Source organism: Hypanus sabinus, chromosome 10 (genome assembly GCF_030144855.1).
Source record: "Hypanus sabinus isolate sHypSab1 chromosome 10, sHypSab1.hap1, whole genome shotgun sequence".
Taxonomy (NCBI): domain Eukaryota; kingdom Metazoa; phylum Chordata; class Chondrichthyes; order Myliobatiformes; family Dasyatidae; genus Hypanus; species Hypanus sabinus.
Genome location: NC_082715.1, coordinates 27,267,465 through 27,280,944, shown reverse-complemented (window position 1 = coordinate 27,280,944; position 13,480 = coordinate 27,267,465).

Sequence of the window (13,480 nt, the reverse complement as noted above, 5' to 3'; positions counted from 1 at the left end):
AGAAAAGGCGCCAAACTTATCAAAGTCCAAACCACTTCATGCACAACCGTTGGAGCTCAATTTCTGAAGTCTTCTGGCCACCATCGATCCCCTCCGAACTCCTCGACTCGCAGCTCAGGACCACCCGAAGTGGTCAACCAAGCACATCTATCGTCGTCTCCTCTCCTCAGGGTACCTCCTGGCCTCAGACCCCCGCTTGGGGTCCGTTCCTCGCCCAGTTTACAGCATCGCGTCCTCTCTCTCTCACCCCCTCGCGCCGATCTGCCCAAAAGCCCGCCAACAATAGCTTACAGACTCAGAAGAAAGAACAACATTAATCCCAATTGGTTTACAAAGGAATACAATTCTCGTTATCAGTAAATTTTAACCCAAACAAGCTTCCAGCACTCTCTCGCAACAAAGAAGCATTCCTGCTTTTAACAAAACAAAGAAGCCATTTTGATTACATACACAGTAACAAAGAAAAAGAAGAAATCCCCTTTACAATTGCAATACATAACAAAAACTGTGCACTATGGTAAGTATATGTATTTATTTAAAAAGCCATGCAAAATGAGATTTAAAAAGTTGTGAGGTAGTGTTCACAGGTCTTCTATCCAATCAGAAATTGGTTGATAGAGGGGAAGAAGCTATTCCTTAATCATTGAGTGTGTGCATTCAGGCTCCTGTACCTCCTCCCTGATGGTAGCAATGAAACGAGGGCACGTCCTGGGTGATTGGAGTCGGTAATAATGGATGCTGCCTTTTTGAGGCACTGCTCCTTGAAGAAGTCCTGGATGCAGGGGAGGCTAGTGCCCATAATGGAACTAAGAGAGTTTACAGCTTTCTGCAGCTCATTTCAATCCTGTGCTGTTCCCCCCCACCCACACACACACCCATACTGGATAGTGATTCAGCCAATTAGAATGTTCTCCATGCTACATCTGTAGAAATGTGCAAGTGTCTTTGGTGACATACCTAACCTCCACAATGAATGTGGGAGGGTGGATGTATAGAGATTTAGAGTGCAGTAGAAATGTGAAGGGAAGTATTTATGGCAAATACTGGTTATGATTTCAAACTTATTGGATGAACAGATGATGGACACAGAGTGATTCAGACCCTTTCAAATAGGAATTGGACTGGCATTTGTGGGAAAATAACTCTCTGAGCCATGGGGAAGAGTAAAGTACTGGAAGCAAAGAGAATCATTCTACCAAGAGCTGGAATGAGCCCAATGAATTCAACAATCTTTTTCTATGTTGTTATGGTCGAATGATCCATCCTCATATTAATTGTCCTCCTTACTCTGATCCAACCTTCTGTTGTGATTGTGATCACCAGAGAGACACTGAGAGACACTGAGGCTAGTGACTGAGGCTTTATTCATCATGACAAGGAGATATTTTCATGGAGACACTCTCAATAACGGATCACAAACCCAGATGTACAACACATTTTTATACCTTCAAGATCAAAGGAAACAGCGGGTGATTCAATTCAATCTCAATAGTTAAAATGACATCACTTACTTTAATACTTCGGTTTAACACGTGTTTTCTTTGAGGTACGTATTTACAATGGAACCATATTGTAATTGATAAGACACCACTGAAGGTTCAAATGCCTTTGTTGGGAGAAAATAATCAGCACAGATATTATAAAAACACCTGAGGACAGAGAGCATGACAGAATCTATGGTTGGCTGGATTCATGCAGGCCAATTAATAATAACGCATTCTCATATGCTGGTGCATATGCAAATGTCTCATGACCACCATTTTGCAAAGGATATCTCTTATAGTTAGTATTGCTTATTTGTAGAAGTGAGCTTTTAACTTCAATTTAGAATTTGCGTTAAGAACTGAATACTGGTTCTTGTTTAAATTAATATCTGCCATATTCACATAACACCAGAGTACTCTCTAAATGCAAAGTCCTTCCCAATAAAGATTAGGGCCAGAGTTTCTTTACAAATGTGTCACACTCTTCCTTTCCCCTCACCCTCAGCCCCCAATCTAAAGCCCCAAGCCACAGTCCAAGCTATCCCTTTTGTCCAGTTGAGTGAGACTCCTTTCACTTCTCAGCCATCACAAGGAAACTGATCAAAGCCTGCTCCGCACAGGTTTGACAGTTCTGACATAAACTGGAGACCAAATTCTTAATAAAACATAAAACATAGAAAAGATTCAATATGGACAGACAACAGTAATCCAGCTGGCTTTTGGAAGCTCACACTAGCCTGGAACAGAATTCCTGTATTGACTTTTTCAAGCTCCTTCAGCTTATACCATTCCCGGGATCTTTTACATAGAAGCTGCCTCCCACTAACCTTCATTGGTAGACATGGTGTTACTGATCGTACCTGCTGCTGCTAAAATCAGGATGTTTTAAAATCTTATTTTATTGAGACACAGCACAGAATAGGCCCTCCAAGCACTTCAAGCCATGCTGCCCAGCAATCTCCCAATTTACTTTGAGCCTGATCACGTGACAATTTACAAAGACCAATTAACCTATCAACCAATACGTCTTTGGACCTTGGGAGGAAACCAGAGCACCAGGAGGAAACACACGTGGTCACAAGGAGAATGCACTTATGACTTGCAGGCAGCAGCAGGAATTGAACCTGGGTTGTCTGCATTGCAAATCGTTGTGCTACTCTACTGCGCCGCCCCCAAGTTAAAGTGAACCAAGGGTGAAGCACGAGTTTTAATATTGCACGTGAATTATGAATGCACCAGTGTGCTATAGTGGTAACAGTGGAGTCAGGACATAAATCTTCAATGATCTAATTAAAGATCAGAAGAGATTTGTGGAGCCAAATGTACAAAAGTGTTTTGAAGAAGGCAATGTCCAGAAGCCAACTCTGTCTCAAAGCTCCACATTATAATCTTTCAAATGCAGTTAGGCTTCTATTTGTTTTAGGACTAAATCGGTATCACATAATCACAACTCCCAAGCCTGCAGTGATTAAAAATACAGCTTTCAGCAAAACTCCTCAACACCACAAATAAAACCCACCTCCCTCAGCAGTCAGTAGCATTCAAACAAACACTGATTGGAAATATAAACATTAACAAACAAATGGCTATTGCATTTTGAACATGGGTACTGGAAAAGGCTTAAAGTACCTTGCTTGCTTTGTGCTTCACCAATGGCTGGTGGCAACAAGTTACAAATTAACCCAGCAGGAACCAAAGAGGCTTATTAAGATGCAATGAAAGTAACTGGAACATACACAGTTCAAAGTGAAAGTGTTCAGATCATTAGAAATTTGCAGAGCAAGACATATTTTATGAATCTGTTCACCAAAGAAATATCTGACCACTTTCTGTCCAAGTTCACAAGCAGCCAGCCAATGTATTCTGAAGAAGTTCTTCCACAGAGGCAAAAAAAGCTGTTAAATTAGTTAAAGTTATAGTCTGTCCTGAACCTGATAGGCTCATCAGGCTGGAGCTTATGCCAGTTTCCGTGGCGTGAAACGACTGAGAGTACGAGAACCCCCACCCCGGATAGGACGCCAGTCTATCGCGAAAAAAAGGCTGTAGATGTTGGAAATTTGAAATAAAGATAGAAATAGTTGGATAGACCATTAGATTATGTCCCGGGAGAGTAAGATGTCTGTTTATAATTTCTCATCCATAAATCCTTGACCTTTCAGCATATTATAATAACATCTTTTAGCATTGGCTCATAGCGATATTTCCGGATGCTTGAGAAAAGAATCCTTAATGGACATCCTAAGTAAGGCCAGCATGGACAAAAAAAATGTTTACTTCTACAAAAGTCATCACTGATTTTCAAATGAAACAAATCTCTTGAAAACTACAAGACTAACTTTCTACTTGTCAGCAGTTCCAAACATTTCTTTCTTTCTTCTATGCTGTTGGATGGAAGCTCTTTCATTCTGAACCATGTTAAATTGTTCTTCCTGCTGGATTGCTTTGGGAAATCAATGTCCTTTCCCCTGTAAGTCATGTCTCTTGATGGCCTTAAGTGAAGATGCAGTCTCAGAATAGAAGGGCATCTTTTAAGAACAGAGATGAGGAGTAATTTCTTTAGACAGAGAGTTGTAAATCTGTGGAATTCATTGCCACCGGTGACTATGGGGCCAAGTCATTGGGTATATTTAAGGCAGAGGTTGATAGATTCTGAATTAGTCAGGGCATGAAGGAATATAGGGAAAAGGCAGGAGATTGGGGCTGAGAAGGAAAAAGGAAGAGCCATGATGAAATGGTGGAAGAAACTCAATGAGCCAAATGGCCCAATTCTGCTCCTATTTCTTATGGTCTAAAAGTATTTCGAGCAGAAAGCCCATTCAGCTCGAGTAAACTGGCTTGCAACAATTGTCCTCAGTACAAATAGGTTCAACACAGTCTGATAGTTCCATCTCGTCTTGCGAAGCCACAGATCAAATGCATTTCAGTTTCTATTTTGCACTTCCTGCAAGGTCCGTGTTTAGACCATAAGACCATAAGATATAGCAGCAGAAGTAGGCCATTTGGCCTATCTAGTCTGCCCTCCATTTAATCATGGGCTGATCCAATTCTTCTAGGCATCCCCCCTCCCCTGCCTTCTCCACATACCCTTTGATGGCCTGGCTAATCAAGAACCTATCCATCTCTGCCTTAAATGCAACCAATGACTTGGCCACCAATGACAGCTGCTCGTGGTAACAAATTCCACTAATTTAGCACTGTCTGACTAAAGTCATTTCTCCACATCTCTGTTCTAAATGGATGTCCTTCCATCCTGAAGTTATGCCCTCTTGTCCTAAATTCCCCTACCATAGGAAATAACTGTTGCCACATCTAATCTGTTCAGGCCTTTTAACATTCGGAATGTTTCTATGAGATCCCCCTCATTCTCCTGAACTCCAGGGAATACAGCCCAAGAGCTGCCAGACATTCCTCATACAGTAACCCTTTCATTCCTGGAATCATTCTCATGAATCTTCTCTGAACCCTTTCCAATATCACTATATCCTTTCTAAAATAAGGAGCCCAAACCTGCACACAATACTCCAAATGTGGTCCCACAAGTGCTTTATAGAACCTCATCCCTGCTGTTATATTCTATACCTTTAGAAATGAATGCCAACATTGCATTTGCCTTCTTCACAACAGACTCAATCTGGAGCTTAACCTTTATGGTATCCTGCACAAGGACTCCCAAATCCCTTTGCATCTCTGCATTTTGAATTCTCTCCCCCATCTACATAATAGGCTGCCTGTTTATTTCTTCCACCAAAGTGCATGACCATACACTTTCCAACATTGTATTTCATTTGCCACTTCTTTGCCCATTCCCTTAAACTATCTAAGTCTCTCTGCAGACTCTCTGTTTCCTCAACACAACCTGATCCTCTACCTATCTTTGTATCATCAGCAAATTTAGCCACAAATCCATTAATCTCATAGTCCAAATCATTGACATACATCGTAAAAAGCAGCGGTCCCAACACTGACCCCTGTGGAACACCAATGGTAAACGGCAGCCAGAATAGGATCCCTTTATCCCCACTTTCTGTTTTCTGCCAATCAGCCAATGCTCCACTCTTACTAGTAACTCCCTTGTAATTCCATAGGCTCTTATCTTGCTAAGCAGCCTCATGTATGGCACCTTGTCAAAGGCCTTCTGAACATTGTTCATAAGTGGCTATAATCAATAAATAAATATTACTATATTTTAAGAAAATTATATTCTGTAAATTATTGTTAATATTATTAGTGCATAGAAGTTTACCATGTGCACAAAGCAGCCTCTGTAAAAGTTTATTTGAAATCATTTTGCATCTATGATAAAATAACAGTCTGACATACAGCTGTATAACTGGTTCATTTTCTGATATCAGCAATAGCAGTTTCTATCTGGGCATATTAAAAAGAATACAATGCCTGCAACTTTTGCTTCAGCAGATGGCCAAACTCTGTAAAAAATCATTATAGTATGCATTGGCTCACATTGTGAATCATTAGTAAAATTATCATCTGAGGTCCTTGAATTCGATGAGCTGTATCTTGAATTTGGTATCGTCTGGCATTGTTGCTTCTAAATTCCTTATTGAAGTTGTAGTAGTTGCATAAATCAATTAAAAACAAAAAAGAACGGCTGGAGGAACTCAGGAGGTCGAACAACATCTGTGGAGGCAAAGAGATGGCCCTATTGCAAGGTCCTGACCCAAAAACATCAACAATCCTTTTATCTCCTCACATGTTGCTCAATCCACTGAGTCCCCCCAGCAGTTTTCTTTTTGCTCCAGTTTCCAGCATCTGAAGTCTCCTGTGACTCCTGAATCAATTGATCTTTTGCCTCAATCATTCTGGAGGGAGGCCATCAACTTTGTAAAAGTTTTCAGCTTTCTTATGCTGTTTTAATCCAGCTTCAGTCTAACTTCCAGGTCTTTGGTTTCCCTGTGTGCACCTCCCAGTTGTTTGCTGCTTCTTCTGCAGCTCAGTTTCTAACCATTTAACCTCACTTTCCTGCTGCAATTTCCTTCATCATCCTGGTTTCTGCTTGAGGGGATCAAAGCACTGGAAAATGCAAAACCTGATGTGGAGAAGCAGTTACCAAAAGTAGCAAATGGTTCAGAAGACAAAGCTGTCTGACATGAGATCCTGAAATTTAAACACCAGAAATTCAGCAGATGCTGGAAATCCAAACTGACACACACAAGATGCGGGAGGAACTCAGCAGGTCAGGCAGCGTCTACGGAAATGAATAAATGGTCAATGTAACCAGCAAGACACTTCTTCAGGACTGAAAAGGAAAGGTGAAGATGTCAGAATGAAAAGCTGGGTGGAGGGAAAGGAGGCGAGCTAGAAGGTGGCAGCTGAAGCCAAGTGAATGGGAAAGGTAAACATCTAGAGAAGAAGGAATTGGATAGGAGAGGAGAGGGAACCAGAGGAGAAATGGAAGTGTAGGGGAGGGGGATCCCAGGGAGAAACAATAGGCAGATGGGAAGAGGTAGAAGGGCAGGGGGGGTGGAATAGAAGAAGGGGGAAGGGGGAGGGAAAAAACACCAGAAAGAGAAATCGATGTTCATGCCATCAGTTTGGAGGCTACCCAGATGGAATATGAGGCGTTGTTCCTACACCTTGAGGGTGGCTTCATCTTGGCCATGGACCTCCTCTGGTGCTAAAAGTTCATAGTTGGTAGAGAGGAAGAAGTGGGAAGAATAACAAGTTACAGTTGCTTCAGAGCATGTGAAATGAAATATCTCTCTTCCATGCAGAATAAAATAATTGAGCTCAAGCTGAAAGCATTAAAGAAAATACAAGACCGTAGCACAAAAATGCAAAACTAATTATGAGAAGGGACGAGAATTATGGCTACACTGTGCTGTTCTATGTTCCACGTTCTTTCTTGTGGTAGCTAGTCTGCAGAGGCCATTCCACATTAAAATAATTCAAGCACAGACATCTTCTCAGGAGTGAAGTGGAAATAAGTCATCTACAACTCTCAGGGAATGTTTAAGAAGAAGAAAGTAATATGCTCCTCTGTCAGTTGAGTAATGATACCAATTTATTTTTCACTCCCTCTGTGAACAGTATTGCACAGAGCTTTCTAATGGCCAAATAACAATGTAATAACCTTTAGCATGTATGCATTGGTTAGATTTCCCAAATATATTTTAGTGCATGAACCTGTCTCCAGGTAGAAAGGATAAGTATGGTCTGTCAATAACAATATCATTCATCTGTTTAATTACATCTAAGCTTTTAAATCGGTTTCTCTTCGTCAGCCTCATCTTGATAGCCCAGCTTGCCTGTGTGAAGTGGACGCAATGTGAATATATACCTATCGAACTTGGCTTCTTTAATCTTTCACTTTTTATTTCTCTGCTGTAAAGTGAAGCCTTCTTTTTATTTTGACGTTGGCACTCTAATAGCTGTTGCTGGTTTGGACAGATTGTTCTTCGTTGCAGGAATTTAATTACCCAGTTCGTTTCTTTTTGGTAGATGTGGTTCCAGAACTAATTCTAGTTGTGGAGGAGTGAGTCTGATACAAATTTATTTAAGAAGTTAGATAGAAAGACAGAGGGAAAGCTACTTATGGTGGGAGAGATGAAGACTGAAGGCACAGACCAAAACACCAAAGCTGAAGGAATCAGGAATGAAATTATTTGACAGTTCTATCTGTAAATTGTAGTTGAAGTCTGGAGTAAACCTTTGCAAATGACAAATGATGCTCAAACAATTGCTAATTTTAAATATGTGGTTGTCAGATTTTCGATCATCAAAATTATGTGACAAAGTCACGTATGTGCCATCAGTTCAGAGATCAGCTGGAATCTCATTGAAAAGAGTCAATGATTTAAACGTATTGTTTCTGCTCTTATCCACCTCTGTTCTTATGATTCTACATCTGTTACCCCCAAGATCTGCATTTACTGGCACTGACAGTGTTTTCCTGACAGAACTTGCTTTCCAAGGTTCAAGGTACATTTATTATCAAAGTACGTATGCAGTATACATCTGAGATTTGGTTTCTCCAGGCAGCCATGAAACAAATAAAACCATGGAAGTCATTCAAAGAAAAACATGAACCCACCCACCACGCACAAAAAAAACCAGATCGCACAAATGGCGACTAGAACGTCAAAGGGTAGATTGATAATATTACTCATGCTTCTCACAGAACTAGCACTGGAAAACTAATATTAATATTTTGGAATGTAAAAATACATGAATACATGCATTTTTGAAGCCAATAAGCAAGATGCCTGGGATTAACATCACTTTAGGGTGCTCTGAAGGTTCTGAAAGACTTTTACATCCCTACTCAGGAGAAATAGACAGGGAATTTAGAAAATTCCTATAAGGTTGTGCATGAAGAGCTCCTAATCTCTTTTCCATCTGGATGATGCTTGTTATCTTCCACACTCACTGTTCCTCCATGCTTCTCCCACTGTTCACTCCACCAGTCTAACTTCTTTGCTTTCCCTCCTCCACTGAATGGATGAGCTCTTCATTCAGGCTCTATGTGATTATAATCTGTCAGTGGCCACTCCAGAAGCCGGAAGTAAAAGCCCATCTCAGGAAGATACTTCAGCTACCCTTGGAGAACAGCACGTGCCTAAGATAAGCAGGTCCATGCTGCTCTACTTGTTATAAACGGATTCCATTTTAACTCAGTCTCCAACTAAAGTCACCTACAGAAATTAGTTTGCCCTCTAATGTCTGTGTCATTCTCTACATCATGAATACAGTGTGTATATTAGCTCTTTAGCCTAAATAGCAGCTCTTTAACTCACCTACTGATTTATTCTTAAGGTTATTCTTAATGAGAATAATTTTCTAATTATTTGCCAAAGGGCAATCAGAGATCAGGAATGAACCTAGCTAACAGAGCCGGGTTTAGTTCTGAATCCTGATCTTTCCCCTGACCTCTGACCATGTGGGTTCACTCTGGTTTCCTCCTACAGTCTAAAGGTGTGCAGACTTGTAGATTGACTTGTGACTGTAAATTGTGCCTTGTTTTGAGATGAATGGAAGACTCTGGGAAGAATTGATGGGAAAGTGGTGAGAATCAAGTGATAAACACGAGAGGTTTTGCAGATGCTGGAAATCCAGAGCAACACATAATAAATGCTGGAGGAACTCAGCAGGTTAACTAGTGTGTATGGAAAGGAATAAAGTGTCGATGTTTCAGGACATTGAATCGGCTCTGCTGTGAACTGAGGTTGTGGCTGGCCCTGGCTGCAATGATGCCTGCCTTTGTTTCCTTTGAAAAACGTGAGTTCTGAATGCTGCTTGCTTACTTTTATTGTTTGCACGATTTGTTTTATTTTTCTTTGCACTTTGGGTGTTCAGGTTCTTTAGGGTTTTTATGTCTAGTGGCTGCTTGTAAGGAGATGAATCTCAAGATTGTATAATGTATTGTTACGTACCCTGTAACTGGGTGTCTTACCAGCAAAGATAGGAGTATCCGTTGAAGTCTGATGATACTATTTTTAACAGTATTTATTAGTAAAAATACACAAAAATAATATCAATGCAAATATAGATAATATATGTCATCAATACTAAACCTAAAAGTGTGGGTATAATAATAATCAATAAGAAATAAGCTCTATCGTTGTCTAGGAGATAATGAGTTGTCCGATGGAAATATAAAGTTCAGTTCAGTTCATGCAGGCTGCAGTAGTTGTTGTTCACAGTGTTGCAATTGTTGGAGAGAGAGAATAACAGCTATTGACTTGCCGACTTTCCTTTTCGATCTTGATCTGTCGATGTGTTGTTGTTGTGGCCATTCACATATGACCCCTCCGTCCTTTAGCTAGACCAGGGGTCAGCAACCTTTACCACTGAAAGAGCCACTTGGACCCGTTTCCCACAGAAAAGAAAACACTGGGAGCCGCAAAACCCGCTTGACATTTAAAATGAAATAACACTGCATACAACGTTTTGTTTTGCCTTTATGCTATGTATAAACAAACTATAATGTGTTGCATTTATGAAATTGATGAACTCCTGCAGAGAAAATGAAATTACATTTCTGCATGCAACAAAAACATTTTGAACTCCGAAAAAAGACGTTGGGTTGAAGGTTACTTTTAAGTAAAATACTCAACGTCTATTTGAGTCCTTCTTGTATTTATGAAAAACGCCAAACTTAAATTTGCCGCCAGCAGCAAACCAAAAATAACGTCAGCCAGCTGTCAACCTGAAAAATAAAAGGACTATTTCACTGAACAATGAAAACATATGAATATACGTAAAATAATAGGCAATTAAAATATTTATCATACTTGTTCAGGTTGACTCACACCTGACAATGCAGTCGTATTTAGTAGGGATGGATCGATGCTTAGGGGAGTGACCGGGAAGGATAATGTGTTTTTTTCCTCTCTGAACTCACAGAAGCATTTCCCAAACGATGTTTGCATTGCGATGATTGCAGAATGTAAATACTCCGAATTTATCATGTCGTGACCTTGTTTGAACTCTCTCAAATTGGGGAAGTGAGACAATGTGCCTTTCTGTAAATCTCTGGCAAGCAACGTCAACTTGCGCTCGAATGCCAAAACATCCTCCAACATGTGCAGGGCTGTACGTCCTTACCCCGTTGAAGAGCTGTGTTCAGCATGTTCAGGTGCGCTGTCATGTCTACCATGAAGTGTAGCTTTTCCAGCCACTCTGGCTGTTCCAGCTCAGGAAAGTTGAGCCCTTTGCTGCCCAGGAAAGTTTTCACTTCTTCCAGACACGCGACAAAGCGTTTCAGCACCTCCCCTTTGGACAGCCACTGGACTTTGTTGTGCAGCAGGTGCCCCATCAGTAGCTACTGACACCAGATGGGTGGTCTTTATTCCTTTGGCTCTTAAACAATTCAAGACAGCCTCACAGATGTCCTCCCCCCGTGTTTGGTCTTTTAGAGGTATCAACTCAATCAGTTCTTCCTGTGGCCCGGCAGAGTTTACATACCGGCAGAACAACGCTATTTGTTCAATATCACCTTTGTCTTTAGACTCGTCACAGGCAATCGAGTAGGCCACAGCTGAATTGATGTCTTTAATTTGCTGTCTTGTGATGTCTTCTGCCATTTTTATGGTTCTGTCTTTGACAGTCTTTGCAGAGAGGGGCATATCCCTGATTTTCTGCACAATTTCACTCTTGTTTTTAAAGTCCGTGAATAGATGTTCTGAAATCTTAATGAAAGATTCTTTTATATATTCACCATCTGTAAACTGCTTCCCGTGCCTGACTATTTCCTGAGCGTCAATATAACTGGCGTATGTCGTTGATTTTCCAGACTTCATCCATTTCTGGAAATGATTTTTGCTCAGATCAACCTTCCGCATCAGTTCCGAAACAGCTTTTTTTCTCTCATCTCCATCCGGATATTTTTGAGCAAAGGCTGCGTGTTTATTCTGGAAATGCCTTGCGACATTTGACTTTTTGTTGTTTGCTAGTTTCTCATTGCATATTAAGCATACCGGTAAACCAGTCTCGTCAACAGTGAAAGCAAATGAATCTGTCCATGTATCATTAAACGTTCTGTTTTCTTCAGTCACTTTTCTTTTTTTAGAATTCTCCATAGTTGGCTTACCTTGGATCAAAAAATTAAAGAAATCGCGCACTGGCGGGTGTCAGGTATTGACAGTGGTGACGTATATTAATAGCGATAAAAACACGTTGTAGCGGTGTGCTCACGCAGTCAGTAAACTGCAGTCGAATAACTTTATTCGAACTAAACAGCCTTGCTTTTAAGCCTCCCTCAACCCAGCCCCCATGGACGCAGATGCTGCAAAAGACGCGTACTCACAAACCCCCGTAGGCTATCTCCCTTAGCCGGAATGCTGGCTAATTGTGAGCCGTTTCGGATGTGCCAGGAAATGTGTCGCCACACTTAGATTGTACAAGATCACCATAATCTTCAAATTTAGAATTACATTTCAAAAGCTAACAAACTAACATAAAATACATTTTAATTAAATACTGACCAATTATTTCCCAAAGCCACAGGGAGCCGCAGCACAGAGGTGAAAGAGCCACAAATGGCTCGGGAGCCGCAGGTTGCCGACCCCCGAGCTAGACTGTTCCATGGAGGACTCATCACCCAGGCGAGGGTGGCCACACACACAAGCCCCCACCGGTCTCGTAGCGTCTCTCCTGGTGCGTCTGAGGGGTGTTCCCCAGACCTTACTTTTATCCCCACTCACGGGGTCTCAGGTGTCAATCAGGTTGGGATGATGCAACACATCAAACAGACCACTCTGGTTGCCCCCTGAGGGGTTTCAATGAATAGAACAGTACTCAATACACAATTCCTTCTCCAAGAGACAATAGCAGTAATCAGCAGTAGCAGTAGTTCCGTTCTGCTTTTGTTATGAAGAGACATTCCACCTTTGTGTACTCCTGCGTTGTCTCTCTCTCATTAATGGTATCAGACCCGAAATAATAATGATTTTGCGATTCTCAAAAGGGGGGGGGGTGACTCTGCACCCTTCTGCCCATCAGAGTTGCTCCTCATTCATAACAGTATACATTCTTTGATAATAAATGTACTTTGAAAACCTTCATCAGGATTGGAAAGGAAGGGGGGGGGGAGCCAGAAAAGGAGGTGGTGGGGGGAGGAGAGAAGGAATACTAGCTAGAAGATGAAAAGAAAGTGAATTAGAATAGGATCAACATGCAGTAAATGTTTTTTGATGGTCAGCACAGACTTCGTGGGTGAAAGAGCTCGTATCTGTGCTGTATCACATCATGACTGAAGATAATGTAGCACGGAAGAACAAATTTCGGTAATCTCTGTATCATTAACAATCAACAGGTATAAACCTGTCCTTCGTTGTCATTAAGTGGGCAGTCTTGCCTACTGATCGAATGAGAATTTATATAAGGAGGAAATTAGAGCAGCCCACATTGAAGGTAGAATTTGGTTTTAACAAATTTATTCTTTGGGGCAGATTGCTAAGGTTATCTTCAATGCCACAAATCCAGCTTATAAATACAATGTGGTAGTTCAACGGCAAGAGACATGAATAATTTAAAGT